Here is a 24006-nt window from a genome sequence, read left to right on the forward strand (position 1 = left end):
TTTGCAGGTTTTGAGCAGCCAATGGACAACCTGACATTCACAAACAGCATTCTCCTTGTGGGGGGACTGAAAGTTACACCTCAGTCTTCCTATCCTTGTCATGCTGATAGAACGAGGAAGCAATAGCAGGTGCAATAAACTCTTTATTGGAAACAATGATGAACAAGTAGGGCGAACAAACACTGGCGGGTGGCGCAGGGACTTCGATGGTCGAACACGGGTGAGTCTGAGCTGGTGCAGAGTGACGTGATGGTGATCTCCGGCGTGAACAACGAACTGAACAAGGAACAGGAATCTAGGAACGAACACCACACGATCACAGGACGAGGAACAGGAACACCAGACAGCAAGACATCACACAACGATCTGACAATGGAGAGGAGAAAACGGTGAGTATTTAAGGAAGTGATGATGAGTCACAGCTGGCGCCGATGATGATTGCAGATTGATGAATGAGCATGATTGCTCTGGCCACACCCAAACCACGCGACACACACACACACAATTAACAAACGCACGAGACAAAAAGGAAGCAATGCATTCGTAAACCGTGACAATCCTATTTTCATCCTGATTCTCTTGATTTATATATTCGCAATGGGATGTGACAATCAAGCGTAGCGTTAGTTCTGGCAGGTCACGTTAGTCAAGCTCGCATCAGCTGATCCACATCTACCTATAGGAATACGACACCTATCACCGTATACATATATAAGCTCCTTCAGTATTATCAGCAGCTATCGCGTTCTCAGGAGCTAATTAAATGGCGGAATTCGGCAGGCAAACAACATCATCTCACAAGGAACCGTGCAATCGGGAATTTAGCAAGAGGAATTAGTTCCCCACAAGGATTTCACCTCAGTTTCATCTTAAACTTGAACACGAGATTTGCCACATTGATCATAAGTTTCCTGATTTGGAAGGGTCCAGGTATCATTCGTTCATTTGTTTTTGCTTTCACATATGAAAACGAAAAAACGAGAAAATGGCTCCTTTTCCCGGTTTTTCGTTTTTTTTAGAAAAACGAAAAAAACGAAATTATGACTTGATTTTTGGTTTTCCCGTTCTTGCACGGAAATCAGAAAAAAACACTTGATATTCTGATTTTCCCCTGTGGGTGGTGCTTAATCTGATTGGCAGGAAATGCGTGCAATATTTTTCAAATTAAAGTAACACTAAGTAACTTTTCAACCTTCATAATATATTTCCAAAACCCTTGTGATGGTACATCGACTTAAAATAGGTTGAATGACACGTCTGCCATAGCCTGACGGGGTTTGTATAGTTTTTAATCGTACTTTTAAACTTCGGGGTTCGGGTAGTAACCCGCGAGAACAAAAAGAACTACAAAATTCGACTGCTTTACGGCATAGGCTACCTCACTTCCCCCAACACGTCCTCACACATGCTGTTGGACTTGTAAGTATATTGCTTATATTGTATATCACTCGGAAAGCTTTCACTCGTTGATGTGAGCTAAAAAGCACCTGGCATTCTTGTTGATGGATTAGTAGACATCTTCGCAGGCTAGCTGTGCTTGTTCGATGTCCGACGATTTGTAACGCGTTGTGTTTATTCCCCAATCGAACTCGTGTAACTGTCTGTCACACGTTCTACCGTCCACAGCATTACTTGATAGACAAAAATAGGACAAGAATGAGCATCAAACAGAAACAACCCGCTTACGGGTTTTTGTTCGAGGCGCACATACAATACAGACTGCCGACAGTTAAACAGGGCGCGCGCAGCTCTTAAAGGGGCCACACCTTATTTCCACTCGTTACAGCTTCTATCCGACTGAACGGGACCGGTATACAGGGGGGAGGGGATCAGGCCATGAGTGAAGAGACTGCTCTGCGTGAGTGGTATTTACGACAGTAATGTTAAATACAAGTAGTCCACAGCGACTCTAGGGGTCGTTGTTTGACCAAAACGGAAATCCTACATAATGGGGCTTTAAAGGTCCCGTTCTATGCCCCTTTTCACAAGATGTAAAATAAGTCTCTGATGTCCCCAGAGTGTGTATGTGAAGTTTGAGCTCAAAATACCCAACAGATCATTTTTTACAGCATGTTTAAATTGACATTTTTTGGGGCTCAGAAAAACGAGCCGTTTCAGTGTGTCCCCTTTAAATGCAAATGAGGTGCTGCTGGACGACACAGGGGGCGGAGTTTCATGAGCTCGTGCTCAGTCTGTCAGGAAAAATTCATCTCACGGAATGATGATAATATCAGAAACTCTCAGTAACGGCGTTCATTTCGAGTCGGACAATAATGCCTACAGAGTCAGATTGCTGTATAGAGATGAAACAGGTATGGTTTAGTAGTTTAATTACGGTTATTATAACGTATTTGTCATCTGCTTGTAGGCTATGTATCCATTATTTATTAATAGCCTACAAGTCTGCTGTCTGAATGATGATCAAACATGTACTGATGAGTTTAATAAAGTTTATTGTACATCACACAAAAGATGAAGCGTCAGTTTTACTTCAGAAAATCACCGTAAGAGCTGAGTAAACACAGTAGGCTAAGTTATAAGAAGTGCGCAAGTAACGTTAGCCAGTAGAGTTGAGGGAGCATTCCTGTGGGCGGAGGTTAGTCAAGAAACTGTTCTGGTGATGTCACTAATGCAGGATGTAGAGGGGTGTAGTCCAATCGAGCCGTTTTTTGTAGTCAACTTGTGTTAAATAAAATATCTCGCTTGGCATTGAACTTTGAGCTTTATAATTTTACAGATATTATTTATGCTCTAACAGCAACATTACACACTAACTAAAGTTTGAAACATGGAATCGCATGCAACGGGACCTTTAAGAGTTTACCCACACTGGATTTGTTAGCCTCTGAAATTAATAGTATATGCATGCTATTTGTTACCCAATTATTTGGCTTAGCTGACTGAAAAAAACTATTGAAATAGCCTAAATGTAAACATGTTCACGCATTGACAGTGGTCAGGGTGGTTATCAGACAAAAGGCAGAATGGAGAGAAGGCCCGTCTTAGTGCATTCCTTCGCAATATAGGTTTCTTTTGCCTTCCCTTGCCAATAGATTTTGCTATCCCTTTATATCTATTTACTCTTTTATATTTATATACTCTTGCTCAGGCCATCCTTAAAAAATATTTTGGTTTGCCGTAACAACCAAAAAAAAAAGGCACGATCTGTTTTTGTAGGAGAGGGGAAGACCCATCTCATCGTTTAACCTTGGTGTGTTCAATGTCATGTTAAACAATTTTTTGTTCCCGGTCAAAAATGACCGTTCCATTAATACTCTTCATAAAAAAATTTAATAATACATTTATTCTTTGTTTTTGATGTTTTTATTAACTTCTTCCATCCATCCATCCATCTTCTACCGCTTATCCGGGTACGGGTCGCGGGGGCAGCAGTCTAAGCAGGGATGCCCAGACTTCCCTCTCCCTAGACATTTCCTCCACATAGTCTCTCCAGCGTGTCCTAGGTCTTCCCCGGGGTCTCGTCCCGGTGGGACATGCCCGGAACGCCTTCCCGGGAAGGCGTCCAGGAGGCATCCGGAAAAGATGCCCGAGCCACCTCAACTGACCCCTCTCGATGTGGAGGAGCAGCGGCTCTACTCTGAGCTCCTCCCGAGTGACCGAGCTTCTCACCCTATCTCTAAGGGATCGCCCAGCCACCCTGCGGAGAAAGCTCATTTCGGCCGCTTGTATCCGGGATCTTGTCCTTTCGGTCATGACCCACAGCTCATGACCATAGGTGAGAGTAGGAACGTAGATTGACTGGTAAATCGAGAGCTTCGCCTTGCGGCTCAGCTCCTTCTTCACCACGACAGACCGGTACAGGGACCGCATTACTGCAGAAGCTGCACCGATCCGCCTGTCAATCTCACGTTAACTTCTTGAATAATAAAATTTTTGTAATGTCTATTTGTTATTTATGGCCTGTATGCCTCATTATTGATCTGAGCTTATACATCTTGAATTCGAACGAATAGGTAGCCTACTAAAAAACATAATTGCTGGATTATTTTGACTATAATAAATAAGCAGATGAAACATAATATGCACAGCTGTTTATCAAAGATTACTTGCGGCCAAAGTTGGAAGGACATTTGTTTAGAAACCATTTAAAAATGTATACATTTACATAAAGTAACACCTGTTTGGGTCAAAAGTGAGAGATTTTATCTGTCACTTTGGAAAAAGAGAGAGATTTTGAGAAAATGTTCACGTAGTAGGCCTATCGCTGCATGTTATAGGTTGTCAATTTTAAAGGCATATTTTATACATGACTACACGTCCTTATAAGGGAAAAAAATATGTAGTTTTGACATAGCATCTCCTAAAAAATTATCGTGATTTTAACGGTCAAAGACTGTAAAAATGCTACAGTGAAAAACTGTTAATTGGTTAAGAGAAAGTTTCCTTACTATATACGGCAAACAACTGTGATAAATCTAACGGTACATTTAATGTAATTTTAATGTAAAATTGACATTCCCACAATTCCCTGCGTGACACTTCACATTTGATGTATTTTTGTTGAAATAACTATGTTTCTTCATAGTTTTCTTGTTTTTTTTCTAATCAGTTATGACATTAGGGTTTTATGTTACATTTAATGTTGTTAAATTAATGTTCATTGTATTTTTTAAATTTCATGTGTGTTACCATGATGGTGTTTAGTGTTTGTATGAATGACACTGTGCAGCTTCACAATATTGCATTAATACAATATTACTATTAATTTTCTCGTGAAAGAGCTGCTTGTGATGAGCTTTAGTTCATCATGTGATTTTCATCTCCAGTGTGATAGGTGGTTGTCAGTTTATTACTATGGTACAAAACAGATATAAATACTTCAGTAGGTCAGTAAATTAACATTATATCAAAAAATTAAATACGGTTTATTACTGTAAATTTAAGTAAAGTCTGTAAAATCTAAAATGTTGCTACCATATTTTTTACAGTAAATTTCTGGCAACCACAGCTGCCGGTATTTTACCGTAAATTTAACAGAATTTTTTTTTACAGTGCGAGAAAAATATGTCGTTTTAACGACATAAGATCTCGTTATTACGACATAATTGAGGGGAAAAAATAATATGTATGTGGCAGGAATGCGTCACCGTAATATTTCTCATGTCTGTGAGGCTTTTTCAGTTCATTTTTGAGACGTGCTCCAATTCACAGAGATCATGAAAGCCCTGTTCGTTTTCTTTTCTTTTACGAAAGCGCAACGTTTTCTTGTTGTTGTGAGTTTACACAAATAAAAGTAGTTGCGACTGATGTATTATTCTTTTCTGTATGACCAGCAATGATGGAGTAGGCCTAGGTCTATTTTAAGTTGTTTCCACTGTTGATAGGAAAATGCGAGTGATGGCACCGGCGCAGTCATGCACGTCATGCAGTGCGCGCTCCACACTCCGCACCAACACTTGGATATGAGCTTAATAATAGCGAACATTAATCTAGGTTAACGTTAGAGCGAGCGGTCATGCCAGATGAATGATGTTCCTCTTCATGTTTAACAAATCAAATTCTGTTGCATTTTCTTGCGCCAGTTTGAAAAGGGCGGCTTAAACACATAAATGTCCAACGCTGGTGTTTTTCTTTAAATAAATTCATTTAGGCTTTAAAATAAATATTGTTTGTGGGCTAATTAATGCCACAATAATTTGTTTATTTTATTGGCTACTTATATTTTTGTTTTGCATTGAATAGGCTATCATTTAAAGGATTTGCTGTGCACCGCAATCCTCATAGAAAGCCACGTTAAGAGCTACCTTTATTTGCTTTGTAATAAAGTGTTTTTATGGGAGGAAAACGCTTAACGTTTTGTTATAAATGCGTTGCGTTCATATTCTGGGCTCATCTGCTTTTCTGTAGGTTTATTAATAAGGTGTGTAGCCTACAGCATTTGATCTTTATCACTGAAGTAGCCTATTAAACCGCATTTAGCTGGGCAGTTCCAGCGTTATGGACGTGAATTTGCAGTCAAAACTTGAAATATAAATGATCAGAAAATGCGTTTAATACTAATATATTGAAACGTCTATTCTATATCCATACTCCCTTAATAAAGGAGTCCAGACGTTAGAAAAATATCAGTCACATGCGTTTTATATTTAATATGAGAGAAATAAACTTGCGTTACGGTCTGGACGTGACACAAAAAAAACTTAAACTTTTAGGTGGTAAAATATGTTTTAGTAATTCTATTTTGCGCAAGCCAAAAGTAATACCCACCGGATGAAGACGGGTCGACGCTCCACAATACATAATATAGCCTATTCATTTTATTTTATTTTTCGTGTTCGCATTTGAGGAAGAAACAATGTAGTCTAAAGGAAGTGAGCGCTCTGAAAGCGGCACTAAAATACTGCTTTAAAACTTTCACAGAGACCTCAAACAGGCATTTAAAACACAAAATATGGTACAATACGGTTATCCGGACCACACGTGACCACACGGGTATATAGGGTATATATATATATAATATAGCCTATAGGGATAGGCAACTCCGGTCCTGGAGGGCCACTGTCCTGCAGAGTTTAGCTTCAGCCCTGATAAAAACTCACCTGCCTGTATCTATCTAGTAATCCTGAAAACATTGATTGCCTTGTTCAGGTGTGTTTAATTAGGGTTGGAGCTAAACTCTGCAGGACAGTGGCCCTCCAGGACCGGAGTTGCCTATCCCTGCCATATACCCTATACTATAGGGTATATGGCATATCAAGCAAAATAATATCCGATTATTGATCGAAAATCGTATCTCTCCCTCCCCCACATGCTCACTGGAAAGACGCTGTCACGGTTCATGAATTCACCGACTCTTTCTCGCGCTGTGTTTGTATTGTGTGTGTGTGTGTGTGTGGGCGTGGTCACTGATCAGTTGCTGATTGTCATCAGCGCCAGCTGATTCTGATCAGCGATCTCTATTTAAGCTCATGGTTTTCGTCTTGTGTTTGTCAGATCGTTGTGGGATTTTCCCTTGTCCTGTTGGTCTTCGTTGGTGTTCCCGGTCCCCGTTTGATGTTCACGCTGAGTTTCTGCCTGCCTGTCCTCGTTCAAGGATCCTGTCTCGTCTCTTCACTTAACGGGTTCGTGTTGTGTTCCTGTCAGCCCACGTCGTCGGAGGATTCGTCTCTTCTCGTCACCACATCGCGGGATTCGGGTTGCCCATCTGCTTCCTGCGCTACCAGGGATTTAAGGACTGAGCTTTGAGTATTGTTACTCTTTCTACGTGTTCATTCAATAAAACTGAGTTCTTGCATCTGCATCTTCTGTCTTCATTACACGTAACAGACCTCCGACATTAAATTTATCTGTACTATAATAGGCCTGTTTCAATAACATATTTAAAAATATATATATATATTTTATTAAAACATGAATATTAAACTAAATAGTTTTTATGAATAGTATTAAAAACGATTTAGTTTCATATTCATGTTTTAATAAAATAAATTTTTTATTTTTTATTTTCATCTGTTGATTATATGAAAAGTGAAAAGCATGAATAAGATAAGATGATCCCAAAAATATCAGGAGACAAATGGAGTGGGCAGACATGATTTTGACCACTTCATTAAGTTTGTTTTTAAAAAGCCTTTCTTTAAAGTGAATTTCGTTTTGTATTAATTATCTTAATTTAAATCAATGTTTCATTAACCAATTTCCTGGGTTTAATAAATAAGAGGTAAATATAGCAGGCAATATAATCAGGACAGGGAGGCGCCGGCGCGTGAACCGGAGTTTAAACCGAAACTCAGCTTATAAGCTTATAAATCAACCTTTTTTATATAACTCCGTCAAGAAGTTTCAGATGTGGCTCCCTTTTAGCAAGAATGGAGGGAAACTAATGCCTCGTTTCCACTGAGCAGTACGGTACGGTACGGGATAGTACGGTAAGGTTCGGGTCTGTTAACCATGATCTGGCTAGCGTTTCCACTGCCAACAGTACCCTTACTTGATAGGCGTGGTGTTTCGATCAACGTCATTTTCGCGCGAAGAAGAACATAGTAAACTACAATGGATGACATACAGCAGATCTTGTTCTTGCTCCTCGACATGTTTGTCACAAGAAGACAAGCGCCGACATTAGGCTTTTCTCAATATCAAGTACGCAAAGTTTGTACTTGCCATGTGCGACTCCTACATGCAAATGGTACAGCGCGTTCTTAAAAGCGTCACTCAGCTTGCTCTGCTACTCCGGTTATCTCTGTTACTCTGTACATTTTAAGCAACAATAAAACGAAATATGTTATTAAACACCACTCTGCCTCTTTTCGTTTTCATTTAAATAAATTAAACATTATAGGGACACAATGGTTCATGCGCAACACATATTGATTATTCACTGCACGTTATACGTTATTCTATTTATAAAAAAACGAAACTTAAAACACAACCTACGTTACCTCTTTTCGAAAAAAAAATAAAAAATAAAAATTAAACATATTCCAGGCAATATATGTGTTTGTACAAATGTTGCAATAAACATCAGTGATAATCTTGTAATAAAAAAAATGACAAGAAACCATATTTCTTTTTATAAAATTTCAGTTTTATCAATAATAGCCTATATAAAAGTTTAAGTAAAAGGTACAAGAAGCTATACAATAAGAAATAAAGCAAACAATTCAGTCAAATATCCAAATGCAGCGCTCTAGTCTAACATTACAAGAAAAGTTAAATATAGGTTAAATAGGCTAGCCTATAACGTTAATATGAAACTAAACTTAGCCCTCAGCCAAAACGATTGACAGGGAACTCATTATATATTCATGAGAGCAAAGATCGCCCGTTAGGTCTACATAAGACGAAATATCTCATGTTTAACCACTACCGTCGGAGTCAGCGTCTCAGCGACGAACGTCAGAAGACTAGCCGAGGAAAGGCTCATCCAGCCGGGAAACATGAGCGCCGAGCCCCGCTGAACGCATGGATCTCACAACTAAAAAAAAAAAAAAAAAATCTTTATAAATAAACCACAGATTTGAGCTTTAAACAACTACATTCTTGCCTGAAAAACTCTTAAAATTACATTTCGTGATACAGTAACAGTAGTATTATATTAAACTGTATATTAAAAAATGGCGCTTCTTATGTTGTCATTCCCCTTGTAGCACGCGCAAGTGACGATTCTCTGTCAACCAATCAACGTCCCGCAGTGAGTCTAGCTCCACCTTTTAGTACCGTTCCACTGTGCTAGGTACCCCAATGGAAGGGTACCTAAAAAGTGGTACGGTACGGTTCGGCATTTTGGTACCATTCACAACTTTTGATAGTGGAAACGCAAATAAATGCGTACCGTTCCGTACCGTACCATACCGTACTGCTCAGTGGAAACGAGGCATAAAGGAGCATGAGCACAGTGAGTGACATCACTGTAGGTTGTTTCTGATTGGTGGAATTCTAATGGCGCTTTTCCATTACCAGTACCAGCTCGACTCGACTCGCCTCGCCTCGACTCAGCTCGGCTCGCTTTTCGCTCCGTTTTCCATTGCAGATAGTACCTCCACAATAGTACCTGGTCGTCATAGCGAAGCTGCAGGAAACTGCCGTGACTTAATCTTTTACGCGAGACACACCCGCTACCTACACACACAGGACAATGGAGGAAATCGAGTGTATGCTGTTTTTGGATGTTTTTGTTTTTGCTGTTTTTTATTCAGGATACTGCGTCTAGCGCGTGCAATGATGACGCAGTGAATAGTGACGATTCTCTCTGACCAATCAGCAGTCTGCCATGATTTCACGTCACATTTTAGTATCGCCTCAGCTCGCCTCAGCCCGCTTAGAACCTCGCCGGAGGTGGTACGAAAAAAAGTACCTGGAAGCAGGTACAGGTACAACTTTTACACAGTGGAAAACCAAACAGAGCCGAGTCGAGTCGAGCCGAGGCGAGCCGAGGCGAGCTGGTACTGTGTAGTGGAAAAGCGCCATAAGTGTTACAACGTCCCATGTTACAACTGTCCCTGGTCTCCCTACTTGCCTCACAGACCTGAGATCACCGGATCACCGGTTGTTTTATTTATTTTTCAATGGCATGATATTTTGTAGTCATTTTGAATGTACACAAATAAAAATATACATTTTACTGTTTCGAATGATGTCATATTATCTCTATGACTATAAATAACAGAGTATTAAGTTATTTCCCAGGAGTGAAACAAATCCAAGTGATGGCGCTGGCGCATCGCGCTCTCACACAACACAGTATCAGTTCTTGCGTTGCTTCATATCGCAGACTGCTCATTATCAAAATAAAACACAGTCAACCAAACATATAAAAAGTTATTCTGCCTAATTTAATTGGTCTGTTGTACAATATAAAGGGCAAGCTGTGCCGCACACAGTCCTACTTGTTATTCCAAACATTTCCCTTGCTGTGAAGACGCTGATTTATACGTGTATTTTGGGACTCGACTGAAGTATGAAGCCTTTTTATTTGTATTATAATATAATATATTAAAATACATAATATTCTGAGTTTTATGATGTAGGCCTTGTGTGTTTTATTTTAATTAAAATGTAGGCTATTATAATTTACATCTCAAAAGGATGCGCTTTGTGCATTCTCTGACATTACATTTATTTATTTCATTAATATTGAGTATCAATTGATGTCAAACAAAACTGTGTTATTTTCTCTGGCAACTAAACTTCCAAAATAAATAATAATAAAAAATAAATAAATAAAAAACTTCCAAAGCAAAGCCATTGTGCGTTCTCTCCGCACTCCACAGCTTTTCCACACAGATTTTGACAATTGGCCAGCTAAAAAGTAGACTTCCAAGGCCAAAGAAGTAGACTAACGGCTAGTGTCCGGGAGATGCGAGGTACATTCATATTTATAAATAAACATAACTGATTTTGTCTACACCTAAATACATGTGATGCGCTGCTTTAGCGCGTCTCGGTCTCTAGATCTTTCTGGCGCTCACCAAAAATGAACCAAAATACAGAGAATAGCCTTCTTGGCGCGCCTACTTTTGAAAGTCAACATTTAGATTATTTAACGTTAAATGCATTAGAAAACTACTGCAGTGCAGCCAAAATGCTCCGTTCGACTTTTCTGAGATCCTTTACTCTTCCCTGTGGATGACCTGTGATCTACTTTCTGTAAGATCTGAATTTTTGAGTTTGAATTTTTGAGATTGAATTTTAGAAAACTGAATTTGAAGTTCCGAATTTCTTCATCTTGAAAACTTGAATCTGTATTTTTTTAAACTGAATATTTGCAGTATAAGAATTCAGAACAAAAAAACTATAGCTGTTTGAAAATACATGTCTATCAAATTTTTTGATAGACATGAAATGAACTATTTAAACTACCACCTAAAATTCAATTTTGTTAGATTTCACTGGTAAATAATTCAAATTTACACAATTCAAATTCAGATCATATTGTCATATTTTAAGCTCCATAGATAGGCACGATATTAAATAGCTGTAATAAACTACTGTTGCTAACTACTTTATGTTTGCAAAATATCGAACAAGTACCCCTAGCTTTATCTACAATATCTAAGTTCTCAAAAGTATCAGGATTAAAACTAAACGTTAAAAAATGTGAAATTCTGCCCCTAAAAGACAGCAGCCAATCTGAAATATGTAATATCTCGCTCAAAAACACTATAACTTATCTTGGTATTAAAATATCGAGAAATCCTAGAGAAACTCTGGACCTAAATATGCTCCCGGTGACTCAGACCATCAAAACCAAATTTAATTGTTGGTCTGCCAGAGATCTATCCATATATGGCAGAGTTCTGTTAAGTAAGGCAGAAGTGATGTCAAGAGCAGCTTATGTTTTCTCATCTCTAGATGTTCCAAAATCCACTTGTTCCCAATTTGATAAAATTCTCTTCAAATTTATATGGAAGAATAAGCCTGACAAGGTTAAAAGGTCTGTTCTCTCAAACCCTCTGGTTGAAGGTGGTCTGAATCTACTGACATTTACTTCATTTAACCAAATTATAAAAATCAATGGATTAAAAGATTCCTCAAGTGTCCAAATAGTATGTGGAATATTATTCCAAACAGCTTATTTGAAACTATTGGTGGTCTTAACTTTCTATTGATATGTCCTTTTTCGGTATGAAAACTCCCTGTGAAATTAAGCAATTTTCATAAACAAACCTTGTTATGTTGGAATCTTATCTTTAAACACAATTTCTCCCCTCACAACTGTATTCTTTGGAACAATGCATATATACTACACAAAAACAAAACACTCTTTCTGAATAATTGGTTTATGAGTAATCTGAATACAGTAAACAATCTGCTAAATACAAAAAATGAATTTTATTCTTATGAGCACTTCATGGAAAAATATGGTATTGATACATCTCAAGAAGAATTCGAAATGGTGATTGAGTCTATTCCTGTTAGTCTTGTTTCTTTAGCACAGAGCATATAGACAGATACTTCTCTATCTGTAACAGTCGGTTCTCCTGCTATTTCTGGCATTCCACTTACAGATAAGAGATGTAACAATACTTTTATTAGAAACATACTTGATCCTACCAGTACTCCTATATGTAAACACTGATGGACTTTACTGGTCAAGAAACTATGAAACATGATCTTCCTGCTACCTCATCAGTATATTATTGTAAATAAAATCAAAGAAGTTTTATTCAAAATTGTTCACAGGTATTACCCTTCAAAAGCAAACATCTGTACTTTTTTTTCCAACTGTGTGTAACATTTGTACTTTCTGTGGCTGTGAAGGAGAAACCATTGAGCATGTTTTTGTTGATTGTCCCCTTGTAGCTTCCTTTTGGTCCCATTTACAAAGATTTATTTCCCAAAAGATAAAAAAGAATATTTCTCTAAGCAAATTTGAAATACTTCTTATAGTCACTGAGCCATATTTATCAGCCAATGAAAAATATGTAATTAACTTAATTATTTTAGCTAAATATTATCTGCACAAAATGATTTGACAAAGAAGCAAACCCTCCTTTTACAATTTCAAAATTACAGACCGTAAAAAATATTGGGACAGTATAAAAAAAAAAAAAAAAAAAAGAACAACAAATTAAACAAAACAATCAAATTATTTCATTATTTTAACTTTAATGCATAAGCAGACCCCTAAGTGTTTTTCATTTATGTTTCTATGTGTTTTGTTATTTTATTTCTATTTTATTTCTTTATTTTTTATTTTTTCACTTTGTTAAGATCAGATATATGAAGCTGTATATTGATTCAATTTCGTATACGTGTTAAAATTGTAATTTGACAAAATGTTAATAAAATTTGTAAAAAATTAAAATAAAATAAAAACGACTGTTGCTAACATATTTATTCCGGTCCAGGTTTATATAAGGCTATTTATTAACTGATTTTTCTTTTTCTAACGTTACTCTGGTATAACGTTAGCGCTGAATATTATGACCGTTCTAAAAGCTTGGCTTTTATTTTGATAGGCCATATTTACTATTACTTCCGGGTCACGTGGCCAACCTGTCTATATTTCAATGTAGATCTTCAAACGGAAAAATGGAAAAAGGAATTTCAAAAAACCAAAATCGGACCGTTATTTGATTTTGGTTTTGTCATTTTTCGTTTTTGGATTCAGAACCAAAAACGGGAGAACGGCTCTTTTTTTTACCATTTCTTTGTTTTTGGTTTGAAACGAAAAACAGGTGGTTTCTCGTTATTTTGTTTTGTGTTTCAAACGAAAAAACAAACTATCAAAACGTACACGGACCCTAAGCTAAGTTCCTTTTTAATGCTCATTGCTAAAATCAATCAGGGTTTTGGCAACATGCTTGTTGCTAATGCTATACGTGTGGCTTGGGCTATTCTAACTTAGTCGTTTTCATTAAAATGCTCTTGCTAAGCTCATGCGATCATATTGGCTATGTGTGTTACTATGTGTTGTCATTGGCAACTGATCGCGTTGCACACACTGTGCTTTTAGCACAATGCAGCACAGTTTCAAGCAGCTGCTTGATATGAATTAACAATTCATGGTGCAAACGGAATAATTCTGCTGTGGCACAGCTTTAAAAAAGACAGTAAACAGTCACAATTCAGTTGAGTCACTTCGGACACGCTTTGTCTATCTAGTTCTTGGATACACGTCTTTCTTAAAGCTACAGTGTATTGTATTCACCTTATTTTTAACGGAAATACGGACGCAGCCAGTTGACGGTATTTTGTGCGAGACTTCCGGTCAGGCACTTCCGGTCACTGGCGCGCTAACTCACTTTTCACCATAGCGGTTAATCAAACAAGTGTTCATAACAACTAACTCATCGTTATGGGTTCGAGGAAGACCGGGATTGTTTGTGCAGTTAGAGGTTGTCATAATAACTGGTACAAAAGAAAGATTTACTTGGAGCAGGAGTGTTTTAATCATCGAAATCATTGACATTTTAATCATCAGGTGCCCTACGACCGGCGACACACTGGCTGCGTGGCGTTTCTGTTTCGTGGCGTTTTATATGTCTTTGCACACCAGAAACGTGTCTGACGCGGCACTGCTGCTGCTAGGTGACATATGATAAGCCTCACTGGTGATATATTCGATATAATGGGGAGAGAGTAGTGGAAGGCCTATACTTAGTGTTAAACATAAATATATAGCAGCAAAGACAACGTCGGCAGTATTGACGGCAAAATAGGCTACAGAATATTTCGTTCTGTATTGACAGGTGCAATATTAGAAAATAGATTTTTTTCATTACATTTATATCTGCATTTGTCAAAACCTAAACTTTCAAACATCAAAATGTCATTTATTAATATGTATTCGTGTCAAAATGACATACAAACATCTTTTCCTATTCTATTTGGCCTGGAAACGCTTCCAAAACGCTTGCGTGTCTCGCGAAAAATAGGTGTTGATTCTATTTCTAGCCACCGCCACGCAGCCAGTGTGTCGCCGGTGTTGTGCCGAATTTCGACCCCCTGCCAAATTATTACCCCCCTCGTTGAAGTCAGTACCTGATTGCCTAATCCTAACCCCACCCCTAATCCTAACCCCACCCCCACAACTAATCCTAAACCTACCAATACTAGGGGGTAATAATTTGGCAGGAGTCAAAATTCGGCACGACACCGGCCTGAGGAATCCCTTCGTCTGTGGTTAAAAGCTTTACATTTGAAGAAACCATCGAAACGACCGTATGTTTGTTCTTTTCATTTCGTGAACACAAGACCTACAGAAGACCACCTGATACCAGAAAAGTGGCTGCATGGGCTATGAAGTCTCAATAAAAACCATGATAAAAACTCCAAGATGAAACAAAATCATTATAGTAATCCCTGTATAAAATCTAGTGATCATGGCATAATGGCATGATCATGGCATTTATTTTGTATGATTTACAATTATTTATAGCCATCTATTGCTATCCTGTGCTTTGGTTGCATTCTGATGGCATTATTAATACATTTGACATGACAAAATACCTCCATAGATATATTAGTCCAGCATTGGCTCGACGGTGTTTAGGGCGGTGCTGAAGGCGCCGGCGAAGTTTTGTCACTCTGAGTGAGTGTTTTCAACCAGGTGCGGTACCCTAACTGAGTGAGGCGGGGCTTTAGTTCTTTGTTGTATTCATCTGCTATGGCATGTGTAACATTTTTCTGTCAACTCTGCATAATCCTTCGCGATCGATATCGTTATTTAGCCCAGGGAAGCAAGGAAACGGAAGTGCCGCACAAAAACCGGATATTGGACCCATGTTTACTTCCGCGTTCGAAAATAAGGTGAATACAGTGCTTTCATTTTAATGCATTGTTTTTTTTTTAAAAGCTTGCATCTTTATAGGCTGAAATTCAACATGGTGGTATATTTAAGCTGTGTATAAGTAAAAAAAAAAACTATTGAAGCACTGCTTGTTCTAAGGCTATCTAGTGGCTATTAAAAACTGCTCGTTTTAAAAGATGTTAGTTGCTATTGAAACATGGTTATTTTATTTTTAAGGTTATTTAGCCCAGTCGTATTTGGAACATGGCTTTGTTTTAGGCTTATACTTGGTGTCATTGTCACATGCTGTGCTACATTTTTTAGGCATCAGTAATATGCTGTCATTTCAGCAACATTGCTATCAGTACTGTATGGTGGTTGCTAGAGCAATGTTATCGAATATGTGTTTGTTACTTCGGCTTGTGCATACTGTCCTCAGCAACATGCTATAGTAATCAAGCGTTGTTATGCTATCTGGTTGCATTGGAAAAATGCCTGTGCTTTATTCTATCTGATTATTGCAACATAATGTGTTAAAGTTACCACATGCTTGTGGCTAAAGCTATCTAGATAACATACTTTGCAAAATACACAGTACATTCACCGCAGAGGTCTGGTATTCAACAACACTAACAACATTGTAGCTTGATGGTCCTGTGAAGGAGTATGGAATCATGGGAGTCGTCATCTTCACCTCCACAGCCGAAGGAATCCGTAGGACGGGAGCAGTAATCATGTTCATTAATGAGGAAGCACACTGTATGTCATTGCTTTGCTGTGCAGTGCACACTGCACACTGCATCTGACTCAGAGCTAGAGGATGTATGCTTCTCTGACCGGACTACACTAGTTTTAATACTAGTCCTATGGTTATACAAACATGCTAGTTGTATTCGTTTTCTTGTCGCTAGTCAGAGCTATTGCTGTAGGGTGTATGCTTCCCCTGCCAAACTACACTAGTTTTAGCAATAGTTCTGTGATTTACACACTATGCTTGTTGTATTAGTTTGTTGCCGCTAGTCGGAGCCATTGCTGTAGGGTGTATGCTTCCCCTGCCAAACTACACTAGTTTTAGCTGTAGTTCTGTGATTTATACATGCTTGTTGTAGTAGTTTGTTGCCGCTAGTCGGAGTTATTGCTTAGGGTGTATGCTTCCCCTGCCAAACTACACTAGTTTTAGCAATATTTCTGCGATTATACAACATGCTTGTATCAGATTTGTATCAGGGTGTAAGCTTCACCCAATAGATCCCATACAATTGTTAAATTGGCTACAGCAACACGCTTGTTGCCATGTGTCCTTGCTAGACTTGTAGTCAAGACCGCCTAAACCGAGACCAAGACACTACCAAGACCAGAGGGTATCGAGACCAAGACAAGACCAAGACCAAGACCAAGACAGACCAAGTCAAGACCAAGACCAAGTCGAGACCAAGACCGAGACCAAGTCGAGACCGGAGAAAAAAAAAACAAAAAACAGACTAATGTTGAAGCTAAGCAATAACTATGAATTCAAGAACATAAGCATACTAGGGTTCAGCCGCAGTTTACATTCAATACATATTAGACGGTATTACTTAAACTACACAGGCAGAACTATACAGAGACAGACAATGTCAGTGTGACTGTGAGCTCACTGTAAATGTTTTTGCAGACTGGGTGAGATCAACTATGTGTAGCAATTGCATGACGGCTGTTACTGCACTATTAGAGGATTGAGACTCCCTTAACTTTTGTGTACTGTTGAGGACTGACATGACTGGTACTGACTGGTTCATCTGACAAAACATCAAACACCTCCAACACCATCTTGCTCCTCCAACAACTGTCTAAAGAATAAGAAATATGTAACCAATTGAAATTATACTTAATGTGTAGATGAAATTGTAACATCAAATTAAAGATATGCAATTATAAACTTGGATTAGGCCTAATGTTTAGTCAACACAACGGAGATATGCAGATGATATTTAAAAGACCATTTATTTAGTCTAACACCACCATCCTAAATACAATACTGTAATCAAACAACACACACACACACACACACACACACACAGAGAGAGAGATATCAAAGACACAAATTCATCTAAGCAAATGCCTGCCTATCTCTGCCGATTTCGGAGTCTCCAAATGAATCCATTCTGCAACTTTTAAATACATAATAAAATGTTTAAAAATGAAATTATAGGCTTAAGTGCAGGATCCGAAAGTTGGTCGTTTTGTCGCTATGGTTACACACACACACACACACACACACACACCGTTTGCGGTGCGCGCAACGTCATCTGTCATTTGTGCAGTTACCCAAAATCTCCTGAATGAAGTTAAAACCCATCATGTCACTGATATGTGTTTTTTAAATCAAGTGATCAAAGTGCTCGTTGCCGCTGCAATCAGTGGCGCGGATAAGTGTTTTCTCGTGTGGCTCGCGCACACACTGCACTGTCTTCACTCGGACGCGCGCTTCAATCTGTTCCGTTGCGGATAATAATATTGCATTATCGAACGTTGTGTCGTCGTGGATATTGTAGTATTGTAGGCCTATTGCTAAATCCCCCGACCACTATGTCCGATGTCGGTCTGAGACAGCGAGACCTAGACAAGACCGAGAGGTCCGAGACCAAGACAAGACCAAGATCAAGGACCGTCAAGGCCGTGACAAGACCGAGACCACGTAAAAGTGGTCTCGAGACCAAGACCGGTCTCGAGACATACATCACTAGTCCTTGCTTGCTCCAACTTGGTGTGATGCTTCCCCAATCAGATTGGATCTATAGTGCTCAACATATGATGCTAAAATCAGGATGTAACCATTCTATCAGCCTCAGTCGTGGTGGGGGTAGTGTGTAAAAAATTATAATAACAAAATGTGTGTGTATATAATTTTTTATAATTTTTCTCTTTTCTACAGAAGTAAACTACAACCAAGTATAACAAGGTTATGACGTCATTGACAGGTGACAGTGTACGCAGTACACGTCAACAAATAACTTGTCTAGTTATTGGAATTTATTCAAATCTACATATTTGTGAGTAAATGTATCCAAGCATCAGCATCACGCTTGTTACATTAAACCATCCAGCTAATTCTAATTCAGTGTTGCTAATTCTGTGTGAACCAGAAGTTTCCACCAGGATTACTTCAGTATTGTGTACTTCAGTAATTGAAAATTAAATCTCCATCTCTCATCTCTAGTCCACAGGCGTCACTCAAAGAAACTGGAACTGGACTACAGATATACAAGCAAGCAAGCAGCTGATTCATTTTGATATCTAATTTTCACTTCTTCATTTCAGGTGGATGTCATTCATTGCAATATGCATGTTTACTGCTAAACATTTCGGGTATTGACAACATGCTTGTTGCTGGTATTGTTGGTAGCATGCTGTTGCTCAAGCTTTTCAGGTATTGGCAACATGCTTGTTGCCTTGGCTCTCTCAGGTAACTACAAAAGCATCCAAATTGCGCTGTCAGTTGGTTTTGGGGGATATTGGCATATGGTTTTGTTTTGGGGGATTATTGCTGCTCTCCCTGCTCTTATCCTTGCTAGGCTGCATGGATGCGCAGGGAGTTCTCGCCCAGAACGGAACCATACTGCCAATCCAAACTGTATGCAAATTGTCAATCATATTTGACGGTAGTGGTCCTGACAGAATTGGACTTATAATCCTGATCTCAACTGAGAAGAATCTACATCATCCTATGCATTTTCTGTTCTGTAACCTTCCAGTGAACGATATACTAGGGACCTCTGTCATGTTGCCACGCTTATTGCAGGACATTTTAAGGGAAGCCTCAGAGCGTTATATTACATATGTGGGGTGTGTTGTTCAAGCATATTTTGTGCACATATTTGCAGCAGCAAGCCACTATGTGCTGATGATCATGGCCTTTGACAGATATGTGGCTATATGTAATCCATTAAAATACACGAGTATAATGACCAATAAAATGGTTATTAAACTATCAGCATCAGCCTGGGGGCTGTCAGTATTCATGGTGTCTATTATGTTAGGTCTCACCATACGCCTGTCTCGCTGCAGGACTAACATTGAAAACCCTTTCTGTGACAATGCCTCACTGTTTAAACTGTCCTGTGAAAATGTGGTCATAAATAATGTGTTTGGAATAATTTATACTGTGATTGTATACCTTTTTATACCTTTTATACCTTTATACCTTTACCTTCTCACTTGGGTCGGTGTTTATAACATATACCAAGATTGCTTCTGTATGCATAACCAGCAAAAACAAAGCACTCAACACCAAAGCCATAAAAACATGTAGTACTCATATTTATAGCTGTTTATATCATCATGTTTGTTTCTTGTGCCACTGTGGTTTTTCTCCATCGTTTTCCAGAATACTCTGACAGCAGGAAATTACCTAGTATAATGTTTCACATTGTACCACCAGGACTAAATCCATTAGTATATGGTCTACAAACCAAAGAAATAAGACAAAAGTTTGTAAAGTTTTGGTACAGAAATAAAGTTAATCTAAAGTAAATTAATTATAAAGAAAAGAAAAAATCCATTATAAAATGCCATTTTCTCTGGATGAAAATGAGAATATCAATAATATTGTGAAAGTGCTACTGTGAAAATGATTTAGCCCATACTTTTTCTCAACAAAATAATCATGATCAATAATCATGAACACCCCCAAAACCCTTTTGATAACTTTTAATCAGCCTGGTATAAAAAGATGATCTGAGCCAAATTTGGTGAAGATATTACGAATGTTGCAGAATGTAACATGATGTAACATGTTCTGTTAAAATGAGTCTGCTTTATATCTGTAAAATCAGCTTGAGTAGTTTGAACTGATGATTGTTTTTGATAATGCAAAACAACAAATTGTGTGTTTGATATGGAATAGTTTTCATCAGCACTCAGCATAAAGGCGAGCAGAATGAGGATCACTCACAGCTCTTGACCAAATAGCTTTTGTAGCATTTTTAGTTCAAACAATGAAGAGTATGCAGTTTTTTGTTTTGAATTTGATAACTTTATTCTGTTTATTATTTCTTACTTGAATTGGCTACACATATCTGAACAAAATTAAAGCACTATTTAATTTGCTTCTTTGTTCTATTGTGTTTACTTGTCTGAATGCCTGTAATTTGCATGTTTCTTAATTTATTGCTTATTGTTTACACAATCTCATATCACTGACTCGGAAACCTTTATTTGAAAAACAACTTAATTCAAAACAGATTTACAACACTTCTTTTTCGTTTAAAACTGCTTTTTTTAAATCAACAATTCATTTCAAATGCTTAAGTCTTGACAGAAAGTAGCATATTTTGTCCCCCCTTTTTTCTCTTGCTTGGCTTCTTCCTTTTGTTCCTCTTCGTTTTCTTTCTTTCCACTGATTAATCATGTCTCTTGCTATTCTGTATTATGTATTAAAAGAAAATGCAGTACACCCAGAATTACATCCTCACCATTTACTCATCTTTTACCCTCATGCCATCCAAGATGTATACGACTTTTCTTCTTCTTCAGATTAACACAAATAAAGGTTTTTAGAAAAATAACAAAAATACATCTCTGGGAATACATATCATGCAAGCTCATGTGTTAAAAGTTGGAGCATTAAACAGCACATACTGCAATAACTGCAGCAATCCATACGATTATAATGGATGGATCAATGTCTTCTGAAGTGATTCGACTTAATTATGCAGTACTTTCCGGGCTGTAATCTAAAGCGTTGCCGACACATCTCATGTCTGTGTGGCAAGTATTCGCTGAGTTTCAGATTAAATTTTTGTGATGCGTTTCAGAAAGATATGAAAGCTTTAGCGTAAGTTCTTGCCAGTAAGACTCAATTGTTACATCACTTATTACCTTCACATCTAACCAATCATGTTCTAATATGTTCTAATAGTATAAAAGATTGGTACTTACACATGTCTGAGTTTGCAGATGCTGATGCCTACATTCAGCTAAATCCTCCCCACCACCACCAGGATGGTCCCTGACCATACCTCCCAGGGGGTCGGCTGCGCCCCTGCCTTCGTCTTCAGGCAGGAAATGCAGATTCCGTTACCCTTGGATTGCGAGCTACAGACGGGGCCTATGCCAAAGAACGTCTCGGTTACGTATGTAACCCTCGTTCCCTGAGTAGGGAACGGAGACGTTACGTCAGTGACGACGAATGGGGTTTTGCTTAGAAAGCCTCTCACCTTCGAGTATACAAAACGAGCCAATGGCAAGAAAATGCCATGGGTCTGCGGAATTTGCATAGCGTAAGTCCGCCCCACGTCGTGGGTATATAAGGAAGTGCGCTGGCAACATGCAGATATGTTTCTTCGCTGAGGAGCCGAGACTGAACTCCGGCGTTCCAGCGGTACAGCAGAGACGTTCCCTTTCGTGGTCACTACGAGTTACATCAGTGACGACGAATGGGGTTCCCAGTCTAATCACGCCACCTCGGCTGTCTTCCAGTGCCCTGCGTAAGCCTGAGCTCCCTGTCATGAGGCTAGCACTCCTACTTAACACAGGAATACCAAGGTTCACTGGGAAGCATATCTCAGCGGAAATATGCAATCAGTGCCAGCCCGAAGGGGGGGGGGGGGACTTAAGAATACACATATGACCCGGAGGAGCTGCATATGGAGTATCACTGGGGTGTCCAGCCGCAGGTGGAATATTTCAACCCCAGGGGTGGCAAGGTGGCTTGCCAAGGGAAAGACACATGCTCAGCCAGTGCGAGATAGTTCAGGATGCGAACCCGGTGTTCCCGTAGAGGAACAAGGGCTGCCTCGATGACTTTCGTGCAGACGCGAGGAGACAGGGCTAGCCCGAATGGGAGAACCGTGTACTGGTATGCCCGCCCCTTGAAAGCAAACCGTAGGAACGGTCTGTGCCAAGGTAGAATGGAGACATGGAAGTAGGCGTCTTTCAGGTCGATCGCTGCAAACCAATCCTGTGGCCGCACACATAGAAAATGCGTTTGGCCGTGGCATCCTGAATGGCAGCCTGTGAAGGGAGCGGTTCAGGACGCGGAGGTCCAGGATTGGCCATAACCCACCGGATTTCTTCGGGACAATGAAGTAGAAGCTGTAAAGCCCGGACTTCATTTCGGCTGGAGGGACAGTCTCGATCGCACCCTTCACCAGTAGGGTGACAACCTCCGCTCTCATGATAGGGGCATTGCCACCGACCATAGTGAAGCGGGACAATGAAGTAGAAGCTCTAAAGCCCGGACTTCATTTCGGCTGGAGGGACAGTCTCGATCGCACCCTTCGCCAGTAGAGTGACAACCTCTCATGATACGGGCATTGCCACCGACCATAGTGAAGCGGCCTCCCCTGAAGCGAGTGACAATGCCCCTATCATGAGAGCGCATTGTCACTCGCTTCAGGGGAGGCCGCTTCACTGTGGTCGGTGGCAATGCCCGTATCATGAGAGCGGAGGTTGTCACCCTACTGGCGAAGGGTGCAATCAAGACTGTCCCTCCAGCCGAAATGAAGTGCAGATCGACCAGCCAGGACATGGGAGGCATAGCGTCCCTGCGTGGGGGTGTGGTTGAGTTTTCGCATTCTGTCAGTGTTGGCCAGGGAAGGACCAGCGTTCCACAGCGGCCTGGTCTGACAGAACTCCCGGGTCAGCACTGCCTCGAAGGCGAAGGCGACACACAGCACTGCATGCCTGTGCCACGATAGTGACAGAGAACATACAGCCCATGATCGCCATGCGATCGAGTGCAGCGAAGGCGGAGGACGCCTGGGGGCCGCGATAAGTCACAGGGACTCTCGCGAGCCGGAGGCGTCCTGATGCACGTCCGAGAGAAAGGCACTGGGGGCAAGTGCTGTAGAGCAACACGTGCCCAGGAACCAATCATCAAGCCTACAGTGCTCGGGGGGAGGGCGGCGCCACTCCAACCGATGCTTTCAGCTGCCCGGGAAAGCATGGCCATCAGCTCTGGATTTGACTCGACAAATGCTGACACTCCCGAGGGAGGCAACGCAGTCGAATCCTCATTTCCAGAGGAATCAAGCCCGCCTTGTGATGCTGTGAGTGACATGACACCACCTGCTGGAGCCCCGAATGAAACACTGGGTCCCCGAGAGGAACCAGGCACACACGGAAGCCCCACGGTTTGCGATTTGGAGGGGGGCGTGGCCCAAGGAAAGCTCGTCGGAATTATGCCACACCATAAACCTCAGATCACCCTGGCCACCAGCCAAAGTATCCCCTCTCAAGGAAGAGATAGATTGGGGTGTGGCAGAGGGGACTCTCACATGGAGATCATTGAGTCTCGATCTATAAACATTGCGATGGTCATGTTCCCG

General features: G+C 39.9%; 1 pseudogene across 1 annotated transcript; it reads left to right on the forward strand.

Moving 5' to 3' along the window:
- Nucleotides 1-249: 249 nt before the first annotated feature.
- LOC311277627 (olfactory receptor 8G17-like) lies at nucleotides 250-23453 on the forward strand (annotated as a pseudogene). Its single transcript has 3 exons — nucleotides 250-389; nucleotides 19343-20019; nucleotides 23262-23453. The product of its transcript is annotated as an olfactory receptor 8G17-like (transcript).
- The last annotated feature ends 553 nt before the right edge of the window (nucleotides 23454-24006 follow it).

The sequence above is a fragment of the Rutilus rutilus genome, assembly GCF_951802725.1.
Source record: "Rutilus rutilus genome assembly, chromosome: 18".
Classification (NCBI taxonomy): Eukaryota; Metazoa; Chordata; class Actinopteri; order Cypriniformes; family Leuciscidae; genus Rutilus; species Rutilus rutilus.